The sequence below is a fragment of the Sinocyclocheilus grahami genome, unplaced genomic scaffold (assembly GCF_001515645.1).
Source record: "Sinocyclocheilus grahami isolate Dianchi unplaced genomic scaffold, SAMN03320097.WGS_v1.1 scaffold92.1, whole genome shotgun sequence".
NCBI classification, from domain to species: domain Eukaryota; kingdom Metazoa; phylum Chordata; class Actinopteri; order Cypriniformes; family Cyprinidae; genus Sinocyclocheilus; species Sinocyclocheilus grahami.
In genome coordinates, this window is record NW_015505271.1 from 285792 (window position 1) to 297275 (window position 11484).

The window sequence follows — 11484 nt, forward strand, 5'->3', positions numbered from 1 at the left end:
ACGGAAAGTATTCAGACCCCCTTAAATTTTTCACTCTTTGTTATATTGCAGCCATTTGCTAAAATCATTTTAGTTAATTTTTTTCCTCATTAATGTACACACAGCACCCCATATTGACAGAAAAACACAGAATTGTTGACATTTTTGCAGATTTATTAAAAAATAAAAACTGAAATATCACATGGTCCTAAGTATTCAGACCCTTTGCTGTGACACTCATATATTTAACTCAGGTGCTGTCCATTTCTTCTGATCATTCTTGAGATGGTTCTACACCTTCATTTGAGTCCATCTGTGTTTGATTATACTGATTGGACTTGATTTGGAAAGCCACACACCTGTCTATATAAGACCTTACAGCTCACAGTGCATGTCAGAGCAAATGAGAATCATGAGGTCAAAGGAACTGCCTGAAGAGCTCAGAGACAGAATTGTGGCAAGGCACAGATCTGGCCAAGGTTACAAAAAAGTTTCTGCTGCACTTAAGGTTCCCAAGAGCACAGTGGCCTCCATTCCTTAAATGGAAGACGTTTGGGATGATCAGAACCCTTCCTAGAGCTGGCCGTCCGGCCAAACTGAGCTATCGGGGGCGAAGAGCCTTGGTGAGAGAGGTAAAGAAGAACCCAAAGATCACTGTGGCTGAGCTCCAGAGATGCAGTCGGGAGATGGGAGAAAGTTGTAGAAAGTCAACCATCACTGCAGCCCTCCACCAGTCGGGGCTTTATGGCAGAGTGGCCCGACGGAAGCCTCTCCTCAGTGCAAGACACATGAAAGCCTGCATGGAGTTTGCTAAAAAACACCTGAATAAGATTCTCTGGTCTGATGAGACCAAGATATAACTTTTTGGCCTTAATTCTAAGCGGTATGTGTGGAGAAAACCAGGCACTGCTCATCACCTGTCCAATACAGTCCCAACAGTGAAGCATGGTGGTGGCGGCATCATGCTGTGGGGGTGTTTTTCAGCTGCAGGGACAGGACGACTGGTTGCAATCGAGGGAAAGATGAATGTGGCCAAGTACAGGGATATCCTGGACGAAAACCTTCTCGAGTGCTCAGGACCTCAGACTGGGCCGAAGGTTTATCTTCCAACAAGACAATGACCCTAAGCACACCGCTAAAATAACGAAGGAGTGGCTTCGCAACAACTCTGTGACTGTTCTTGAATGGCCCAGCCAGAGCCCTGACTTAAACCCAATTGAGCATCTCTGGAGAGACCTAAAAATGGCTGTCCACCAACGTTTACCATCCAACCTGACAGAACTGGAGAGGCTCTGCAAGGAGGAATGGCAGAGGATCCCTAAATCCAGGTGTGAAAAACTTGTTGCCTCTTTCCCAAAAAGACTCATGGCTGTATTCGATCAAAAGGGTGCTTCTACTAAATACTGAGCAAAGGGTCTGAATACTTAGGACCATGTGTTATTTCAGTTTTTCTTTTTTAATAAATCTGCAAAAATGTCAACAATTCTGTGTTTTTCTGTCAATATGGGGTGCTGTGTGTACATTAATGAGGAAAAAAAATTAACTTAAATGATTTTAGCAAATGGCTGCAATATAACAAAGAGTGAAAAATTTAAGGGGGTCTGAATACTTTCCGTACCCACTGTATGTTGGTTTCAAACATCAATCAGACTATCAATCATCAGTTTTATTATTATTATTATTATTATTATTCTCCAAACTAAAATTCCACCTGTCATTTCCACATGCAATAGCTGTCATTGGCATGCATTCAGACAAGAGACATAACAGTTATAATGATTATAAGCTTATATTGAATTTCCTAAGGAGAGGAAAATTTAAAAATCTACAATCGAAAAATCTGGAAGGTTTCTAATTTCCTTATCTTTCCTTCTATCTTTTCATAACAATAAAAGAGCTGCTGGCCCTTGGGATGCTGTTATGCAATGGATCATACGGTAGCTGGTCAGGGCCACTCAGCCACTCCTAGCTCTATTTGAGATGAAGGTTGTTTCAGTAATTGTTTTCAATGACATTTATGTCAGCCTTTCCTTTACACAGCCCGTCAGGCAGCTTTGTGTCAGGAAAAGATTGTTAAAATGAGCTATAATTCCAGGAAGCTAGTATGTGGCATTGAGGTGGTGATCTGACATAGGTGGGTTTTTCCCCCTGACTGCAGTTTAAAAGACGTGCTCGTAGAGGGGAAAGTGAAGCTTTTCAATGTGTGATGACACAGAGGTGAAGAAAGAGTCAAGTATGGACTTTCACTTTCTTATGTTCCTCCTGCACATCACCAAAGAAAAGTCAGCTTGACATGAAGATGAATGTAAAAAGTGTGTGTGTGTGTGTGTGTGTGTGTGTGTGAGAGAGAGAGAGAGAAATTGTTGAGAAATAAAATAGTTATACCCCTACTGAGTCACTAGGTTTCAGTCCACCATCTGAATGTGTGTGACACCATCATTAACTAGCATTTTTGAGAAAAAGAAAAAATATCGTAACATAAGGGTTAAAAAAACAAAAGGAAACTATATATATAAAAAATGCCTGACTAAATAAACAAATACATACACAATCAAACAGTGGGGCCATAATGAGAATTATTTCAGGGTTGTGGCATGCTAAACTGTAATTGCTCAGTCCTGCGCCATCAGAGTGCATGCACTAAACTTTCATTGTCAGTGATTAAGAAAATGTTGTTTTTTATGGATGCCACTGTGATGATTTTTACCATATTTTACTTAGTGATGGTGTAACTGAAACCAATTAATTTTCCAGTAAATCTCTACTTATTTTAAATGACTCATCTGGCCAATGTAAACACAAACTGATTTATGACTGAGAGTTCGCAGGCACTGTTCTCTACTCCTGGCAGCTCAGAAGAAGCAGTGCAGAGTGATAATAAATGCGACGAAGCTAGAGAGACACTTTATTTGGAAGCAGACAATTCCATTAATCATATCTGAGATCAAGCAGTGCTGAACACAGAACGATCACAGCTGACAGCAGCTGAATGATTCAGCAATTACTACAGTATAAATTACCCTTTAAAACACATTATGAAACAAATTGGATGTTTCTTATCTTGTCTGAGCACTAGATTTCACTGACTGGCAGCATGTGGCACAGAATACTACAAAAAAACAAATAAGGTGATGTAAATAATCAGACCTCTTTCCTTCTTAATTTTGCTTTTCAAGTCTCAGTAACAAGTTCTCTCAGGTGACCTCGTAGGGGAGGTATTGCTTCTCTTTCCAGGCTCATAGTGGAATCACTTGACATTTGGGATTTGACCATTCCCTGCACCCCAATTCCTTCCTGCTGGCAGATAATTGCATCAAACATTCATGATGACCTATACAAGCAGGCTGCATGGAGGGCATGGCACAGTTAATCCACACACTACAACTTTACTCTAAACGGTAACTGGGATGGATTCATATACAGAGCATACAGATTGCTCATGCTGGAACCAAAAAACTAGGGAGAGATTGGCTCACTGATGCTTTTGTTATCGATATCACACTAGGAGTCTGGACCATAATGGATTACCTCAAAAAAATATCTCAAGAAATAAACACTTTTTTCTCAATTTTAAAATAATATTCATCAAGGATGCCAAATAGCTTTACAATAAAAATTATTTAATGTACAGTGAAAAATAAAATAAATGCAGTACTCTATAAAAAATTATGTAGCAATTATGAATATGTGCTGTTAAATTATGCACCATGAAGAAATTAGGAATAATTTATGAATTATTTATATTTATTATTTTAAATTATATATTAAATTATAATTTATTATTTTCCCTTTCACAATAAAACCTATTGTTTTTCTACAGATTTAATCAGCAAACTATAAAGGAAGAAGTGGCTCACTGTCAGAACTGTCAGGTGTTAGTGATATAATCTTTGTCGTTGTGCAACAAAAGCTCATCTGGAGTTAAATCTCTCCTTGTGTGCCCTCAATGGCAAATATTGTGCTAATCAAGCAGCGAGGCTCTTGCATTTTTATTTAAGTGGAGACCGCATAGAGAATCAGTAATTACAACTTCTAAATTAGTGTGCAGGAATAATATTGATTAACATAACTGTTTCTTTGCTGTGACAAAAAACTATCCCCCTGCTGGTTTAAATGCAGTTTTGTCTGAGAACTGTGGGAAATATCTTGAATAACTGAACTGTGGAAAACGTGAATAGGTGATGTGGAGCAGGGGTTTGGTTTTTGTGATCTGTTCAAGAGCAGGGTTTTCTCTAACTTGGGGGCAACACATGGAGACTGATTTAGAAATAGTTTTGAAAGACTGTTGAAATTACAAAAGGCTATACATGCAGCAAGATCAGCTGATACATATTTTACAGGTAAGCATATGCTCTTAGAATTGTACTTTATAGATATATTGAAGCCTGACTGTCTTCGTATATAAGGCAAGAACAAAGATGTCTCTGAGTACGGAAAATCCTCAGGGACTTTACAGTGCGCTAACACTGACCTTTAAAAAGTCACGGCTGAAAAAGACCTGTTAAAGGACTGTTTCTATTACCTACAACCCCTCACTTCCTCATCCAGTTTCAGTCTTAAAACTTCAATTCACCTAATGCTAATTTATACTACATGAAAAACATATACAGTAAGTACATGTACAATTAATATCAAGATAATAAATACTGTAAAATAATTGTTCATTGTCAGCTCATGATACTTAATGCATTAATGTTAACGAACAGAACCACATTTTAAAGTAGTTCCATGATGCTACTGTTCTACAATTTAGGATTACCTTTTCAGAGCTGACAATCGAGTTTTACAAAGAACAGGGAAGCTTAAAGGGATAGTTCACCCAAAATTGAAAATTTGATGTTTATCTGCTTACCCCCAGGGCATCCAAGATGTAGGTGACTTTGTTTCTTCAGTAGAACACAAACGGAGATTTTTAACTCAAACCGTTGCAGTCTGTCAGTCATATAATGGAGGTGAATGGGAATCACGGATTTGAGAGTCAAAAAACATACACAAACAAAACCAAATTAAACCCTGCAGCTTGTGACGATACATTGATGTGTAAAGACACAAAACGATCGGTCTGTGCAAGAAACTGAACAGTATTTATATCGTTTTTTTTACCTCTGATTCACCGCAATGTCCGAACTGTCCTGAAGAATTGTCCCTCCGTTTGTGTTCTACTGAAGAATCAAAGTCACCTACATTTTGGATGCCCTGTGGGTAAGCAGATAAACTATAGTTTTTTTCTGTGAGACATTGAATATAAAGTCATATTCTGCTTTGCTGTTTGTCTTGGGGTACAGTATGTTGAGTCTCAAAGACCCCTCAGTAGTGCTCTATTATTCTAGGCCGATGTTTCTCTAATTTCTCTCTTCCAGTGTGGGGAGGAAGGGCTGTGCTGATATCCACATATCTGAGCTCTCTCTCTTCAAAGGGTGCAACTTAAAACACCTTTCCATTGATCTCAAGGCCTAAGTAATTGCAATACAATTATACATGCTGAGGGGGGGATTAATAAAGGAAACAGCATTTAAATTCACTCTCCGAGAACATAAAGGGAAAGGAGACCGCTGACCCTGACAAAAATCATCTTAACTTAGTTTGGTCAACCAGCCCCACTGGAAAAACTGACTGACTGACTGACCTCCGTGGCTATGACTAGACCAACACAACACCTGGTCTAGGCTGGTCTTTTCAATAAGCTAGTCAGAAGAAATTCTTCATATTTAAAACTTGCTGTTTAAATGTTAATATTATCTCCAGTATGAATAAGAGGTTGAAGAGAGTGCACATCTTAATGTTAGATAAAACCACCAATAGAAAAAAAGATAAATATGCATCAGCTAATAACATTAAGTCAATCTTTAACGTCCATGTGAGTGAATTATGAACAGACATTAAAGAGAATGTTCAGTCAGACCGCTTTTAATGCCAGTAGCCCCCCTGATTATATATTCCGGACAGCATATTCAATGAGGAACAGTCCAGTTTCCTTTCAAGCCTATGTGTTTGATCACTAACTAGTCACATAATTTTTTTTTTAACTAGTCACATACATTACTCAGTAGTGAAGAGATACACCATTTTATTTGCTTGTTTGAGCATTTCATGTTTTTGTGGCATCCCAAAAATAGTACTTCACAAGAATAATGATGGGGTTGGTACTGGGGTTCTTTATGTACTCGGACTGTGAAATGAATAGTTGCAGCGAGAGAAGAAAGGCAGAGAAACTGCAGTGCAGATCAAGATGGGAAATGTTGTGTCACATGCATCCTAATCAAGTTTGGAAGATTCAGCATAATCTAGCAGCAAAGAGGAAATGTGTGTTCTAAATGAGATGGCAGAGCAGAGCAAAAATGCAAGTGTTGGTCCACACTATTTCACCATTGCTTGACTCATAGTTCTGGGAATATCTTTTCTGCCTTTGATCGCATGGTAAACACATTCTCTTTTCAGTTGGTTTTGTTTTACACAGCACATTACAGTCAGAATTAGTCATTTTAATGACCGTGAGAGGGAATAAGTGCAGTTTGCTGGGCTATAAAATTTATGATACAGGACCATTGATATTAGAATCATTCATTAACCATGGTCCATGCACCGCATTAGAGATTTACAGGTGCACATACACACAATATCATACATGTCAATATTTTAAGCAGGTATGTACTGTAAAAACAACCTTTCATGTATGTCAAAATTCTTTAATATGACCAGATTAACCAATTACAATAATCCACACTCATGAAAGTCCTTTCTAAGGGTTAGACTGGGTAGAAAAAGCTTCTGAACAATTGCACAGTTTGAGGGAGATGCACATTTTAACAAGCAGGAAGAAAAAAAAGTGTTTCCTTTCTATTTTTCTGCTGCAAAGTAGCAAACCTCCTGTCATGTTATGCATCCTGTAAATAAATCTTGTCGAAACATTAGACATCCAAAAGGAATAAAAACTTGTGTGGTGTGTTAGCATCTTCCCTCCCCCTACATAAAGACAATTGATTTGTGGCTTTTCAAAATTTGAATAATGGATGGATCTGGCAGTCAATAGTGCACGGCCATTAATCTTGATTTATGTGCTGTAGGGGCCCATCTGGCTGCTCTGCACATTATTCTCAGTGGAACCAATTGAACAGAGCATGTTACACTAACTCTAAAAGTGCCAGCAGGGCCAGAACAACTGACTGCCCATACAAACTGACTTTTGAGCCAACTAGATTTTAAATGCAACTTCCAAAAAAATATGTCAAAGTTAAGTTGTAATATTATTATACTAAAATTATTATTATTTATTATTAGTATAAAAATGAAAGAAAAATCTATATATTTGGTCAGTCAATAATGTTTTACACTAAAAAATTCTGTCATCATCTACCCACCCTCAATTCATGACTTTTTTTTTTGACCCATGGTTTTACTTGCAATTGTGCTGGAAATATCGAATAAAATTAAATAGAGTAAAATATAATATAATGGAATGAAATAAAACAAAATAAACTAAAATGGGATGGAATAAAATGGTAAGGAAGAAAGAGAAAGAAAGAAGTCTAAATTTGACCAGTCAATAACAATAACCCACCTTCATGTCACCCTCAATTCATATGATTGTTTTTAAGCTTGTGTTAAAAAAAAAAAAAAAAGTAAATGCTGCTCCTTCCATGTAACAAGAATCCATTATAATCACTGGCTGTCATGTTTAGTTACAATTTTGCTTTGGTTATTGAATAAAATAAAATAGAATATAATGGAATTATATGTAATAGAATGGAATAAAATAAAATAAAATGGAATGGAATGGAAGGAAGGAAGGAATATAATTAAATGTTGTTGTTGATATAAAAATTTATATAATATAAAAATCTAAATTTGGTCAGTCGCTAATATTATAGGAAAAAAGAAAAAAAAGAATCTACACACTATCTGTCACCCTCAATTCATATGACTTTTTACCCATGAAACAAAATGTCAAGTTGTTCTTTCCATGCAGCAATAATGCATTATGATCACTGGTTTAGTTGCAGTTTTGCTTGGATGATTGAATAAAATAAAATAAAATGGAATTAAATAATTGGAATAAAATAACAGAAAGGGGGACCAGACACTGTTTAGTTACCCACATTCTTCACAATATCTTCTTTTGTGTTCAGCAGAAGAACAAATTCTATCCGTTCAACAGTAACTCTTTTTCTCATACAGATGGTTTCAGCACATCTTCAGTAAGCTAATTAATTCAGATATATTTTGACTTCAAATCTATTTGAATTGCTTTCTTCTCTGTGCCACAGTTTATGATCCTTATATGGATGCTCACATTGGATGCTGTGACTAATATACTGCATCACAGCAACAAAAAAAGTATTTTCTGCAGCGACAAGGACAAATACAATGACAAAGTACTTGATCTGCTGTGAACACTTGATCCGCTGTCAGTCAAGAGGTCAAAAAACTATGACGGAAGACCTTTGACACCGCCATACATGCTAAGGCTATTCATCAATGTAGCCTGTTTGCCCACAGAAAATCAAAGGTTTGCTTGTCAAAAGCTGAACGACAGGCACAGAGTTGTTTTAACACCACATACAGTGTGAGCACCACAGGATCTTCAGTTTTTCTTTGTTCCACTACAGCTATGAATACCACACAAAACAAGGCATCTCTCAAACAGACAGATCATGAATAATCTATTGCACAGGACTTGCAGGTGTAATTCACCGACATGTCACACAGTTAGTGAAAGTAGCGTGCAAGCAAAAGGTGATGATTTTAGACATTTAGAGTCAACTACTTTCTTTTCCACTGAGATTTGCTGTCTTGACAATTTGTTTGTTTTGTTGCCTCTGGGCTGCCTGAAATTTTTACCACAAACTGATACACAGGAGAGGTACAAGCAAACAGTGTTTCAATAACGATTTTGTGTCAACGCTTTGTTTGCTATTCATGGGATGATGACTTAGACGTAATGCAGCTACTGTCACAGACATTTTGGAAATACACAGTGAGATGGTGTGAAACTGAGAATGAGAAGACAACTACAATGTTACACACTGCTATAGTAACTATGCACTGACCTGACATTTCTTTAGCTCTCAGAAATTCAATATAGCCAACTTCTGTCCTGTAGTAGATACTATCTGAATTTGGACTTGCTTTGGGCAAAAAAACATCCTCGTTCAATTATTACTGGTAAACAGACATTTCAGTCATGATTAACACAAGCTTAAGTCTAACCTGAGGCAAATATTCCCAGCATTAACAGTGCAGAGAACGAACTTGAGACTTCCTTTTGATCTTATCCTGGTATTCTGCGTCTGAAACTAAATCCTCTTATTTTTTATAATTAATCAACAGGAGAATAGATTATTATCTGAAACATTATCCCCCAGCTCTATGCAAACTGAACAAAGTGTTCATCTGCCTCCCTGGCAATGGTATTTTAATCGGCAGAATTGAAGATCAAGAGGGAAATTCAGAAAGTTAAACTAATGTACAGATGAATGAATGATTACTGAAACTCAAAACTCATCTGTTTAGCTGTGCATTTATTGAATGAGCACTGTGCTATGTCCGAACTGATTGCACTATATTTTATGTATAATCGTTTTCAAATTTAAAATTTAAATTCATTTTAAACCTCTTAAATCAATTTTTTATCATTTTCAAAGTTTTTAAATTAAATTCCTTGTTTTATTGTTGTGATTATTTTTTATTTTCTTTTATGTAAAGCACTTTGAATTACCATTGTGTATGAAATGTGCTATATAAATAAACTTGCCTTGCCTTGCCTTGCCTTGCCTTACTGATATAATTAATCAACAGGAGACTCGATTATTATCTGAAACATTACATTATGTTCTTCTACCCATCAGTGACGATCAACAGGAAAAATCAGGAAGTTATGCTAATGAACAGGATAAATAAACAGATGCTTTAAACTCAGCCCATTTTATATTCACCCCACGTCCCTGTGTGAGGTTTGATTGAGTTTCATGTTTTAAAGCAAGCTCTCCCCACAAAAAATACACTGCAATTACAGTACATATGCATGCCATTTACTGCTGTACCACTTTCAGATGCATGTATGCTCCATGCCGACTGGCTTATATTTATGCATTTAGCAGACACTTTTATCCAAAACTCATGGTTAAAAGCTGATGTTACCGGGCCCTGGAGACTACATGTTGACCTTGTTGCACTCGTTCTCATGCAGAAAGACTGTCCACCATGATGCAAAAAAGTTGACCAGAGGAAGTCAGTTAGTTTGCATTTGTTTCATTTAATTGAAATCTTTTATATCAGTCAAAAACTCTGTTCCAAAAGGAAAATACAACGTTAAAAGCACATAATGTTTACTATAATGCTTATAATGTATACTACACTATAATTTTTGGGATTGCTACAGTTCTTAATGTTTTAGAAATAAATCTCTTATTTGCACCCAGGCTGCATTTATTTGTTTAATAATACAATAAAAAGAAAACTACTTTGAAACATTATTACAACATAAAATTATGTAAAATATAAATGTAGTATATAAAATTGTGCATGGTTGGTATAGAGCATTAATGCGAATGTAAATGTATATAGGCATAAAACTATCAACAAATTCATCACTTTGTAGAAACTAGTGTGACATCCTCTTGATCCTTAAAAACTATAAAAATAAGCAAGGTAAAAAAGAAAATATAACAACCTACTTTATTAAATACAGGTTCACTTGCAACCAGGATAAACCTCGTTTGTAAAATATAAAATCTGGGTCCTGAAGCAAAACTGTCGAGAATCATTAGTTTTGGTTGTCTGAGCTAGGGGCACCAAAAAGACAACCCTTAAAAGTCGCAGCATAATTCTTACATTGCTGTTTAGTCATTGATTGTTGTCATTTGGCCACTTGTGCAGTCATGTTATCTCACTAGATTTGTGCAGAGAGAGAATGTAAGTGGAAGCAAGATGTGAAGATGTGGGAGGTTTTAGAGTGCTGGCCTGATTAGGTGACCCGGACCAGGGGGAGGATGTACAATTATGTCTCGTTGCTGAGGGCAAAATGAAGCTGAGGTTAATGGTAGGAGACAGATGGACTGGGGGTTGAAGAGCTGCATTACTGTAGTGCTGGAAGTGAGCTAAGGTCAAACTGAAAGAAGGATAAAACTTCTGTTTATGTTACTATGACGTGTGGACTGGATTTTCGACATTAAATGGTAAGTGACCACTGACCTTCATCTCCTTCTTGTTTTTCTGCCCTAAAAACTTTTCAGGGCGTTACAGCATGTAAAGCACAAAGATTTCTGGCCCAAAATCCAATGCACAACTCAAGCTTTGATAACTAGTGGGTGCATACACATTCTCCAGACACTAGATGCCGCTATAATAGGCAAAATTATATTTTCACTCCTAAGGAAATCTTTTCACTTTTTTCCACTTTTTTTTCCCCCTTTGCAAAAATGTTTATCTTTATTAATGTAAAATTCTATTAAATATTCATGTAAAAAATATTAATGTAAAAATCTGCCAGCTTCTCCTTTTTCTATA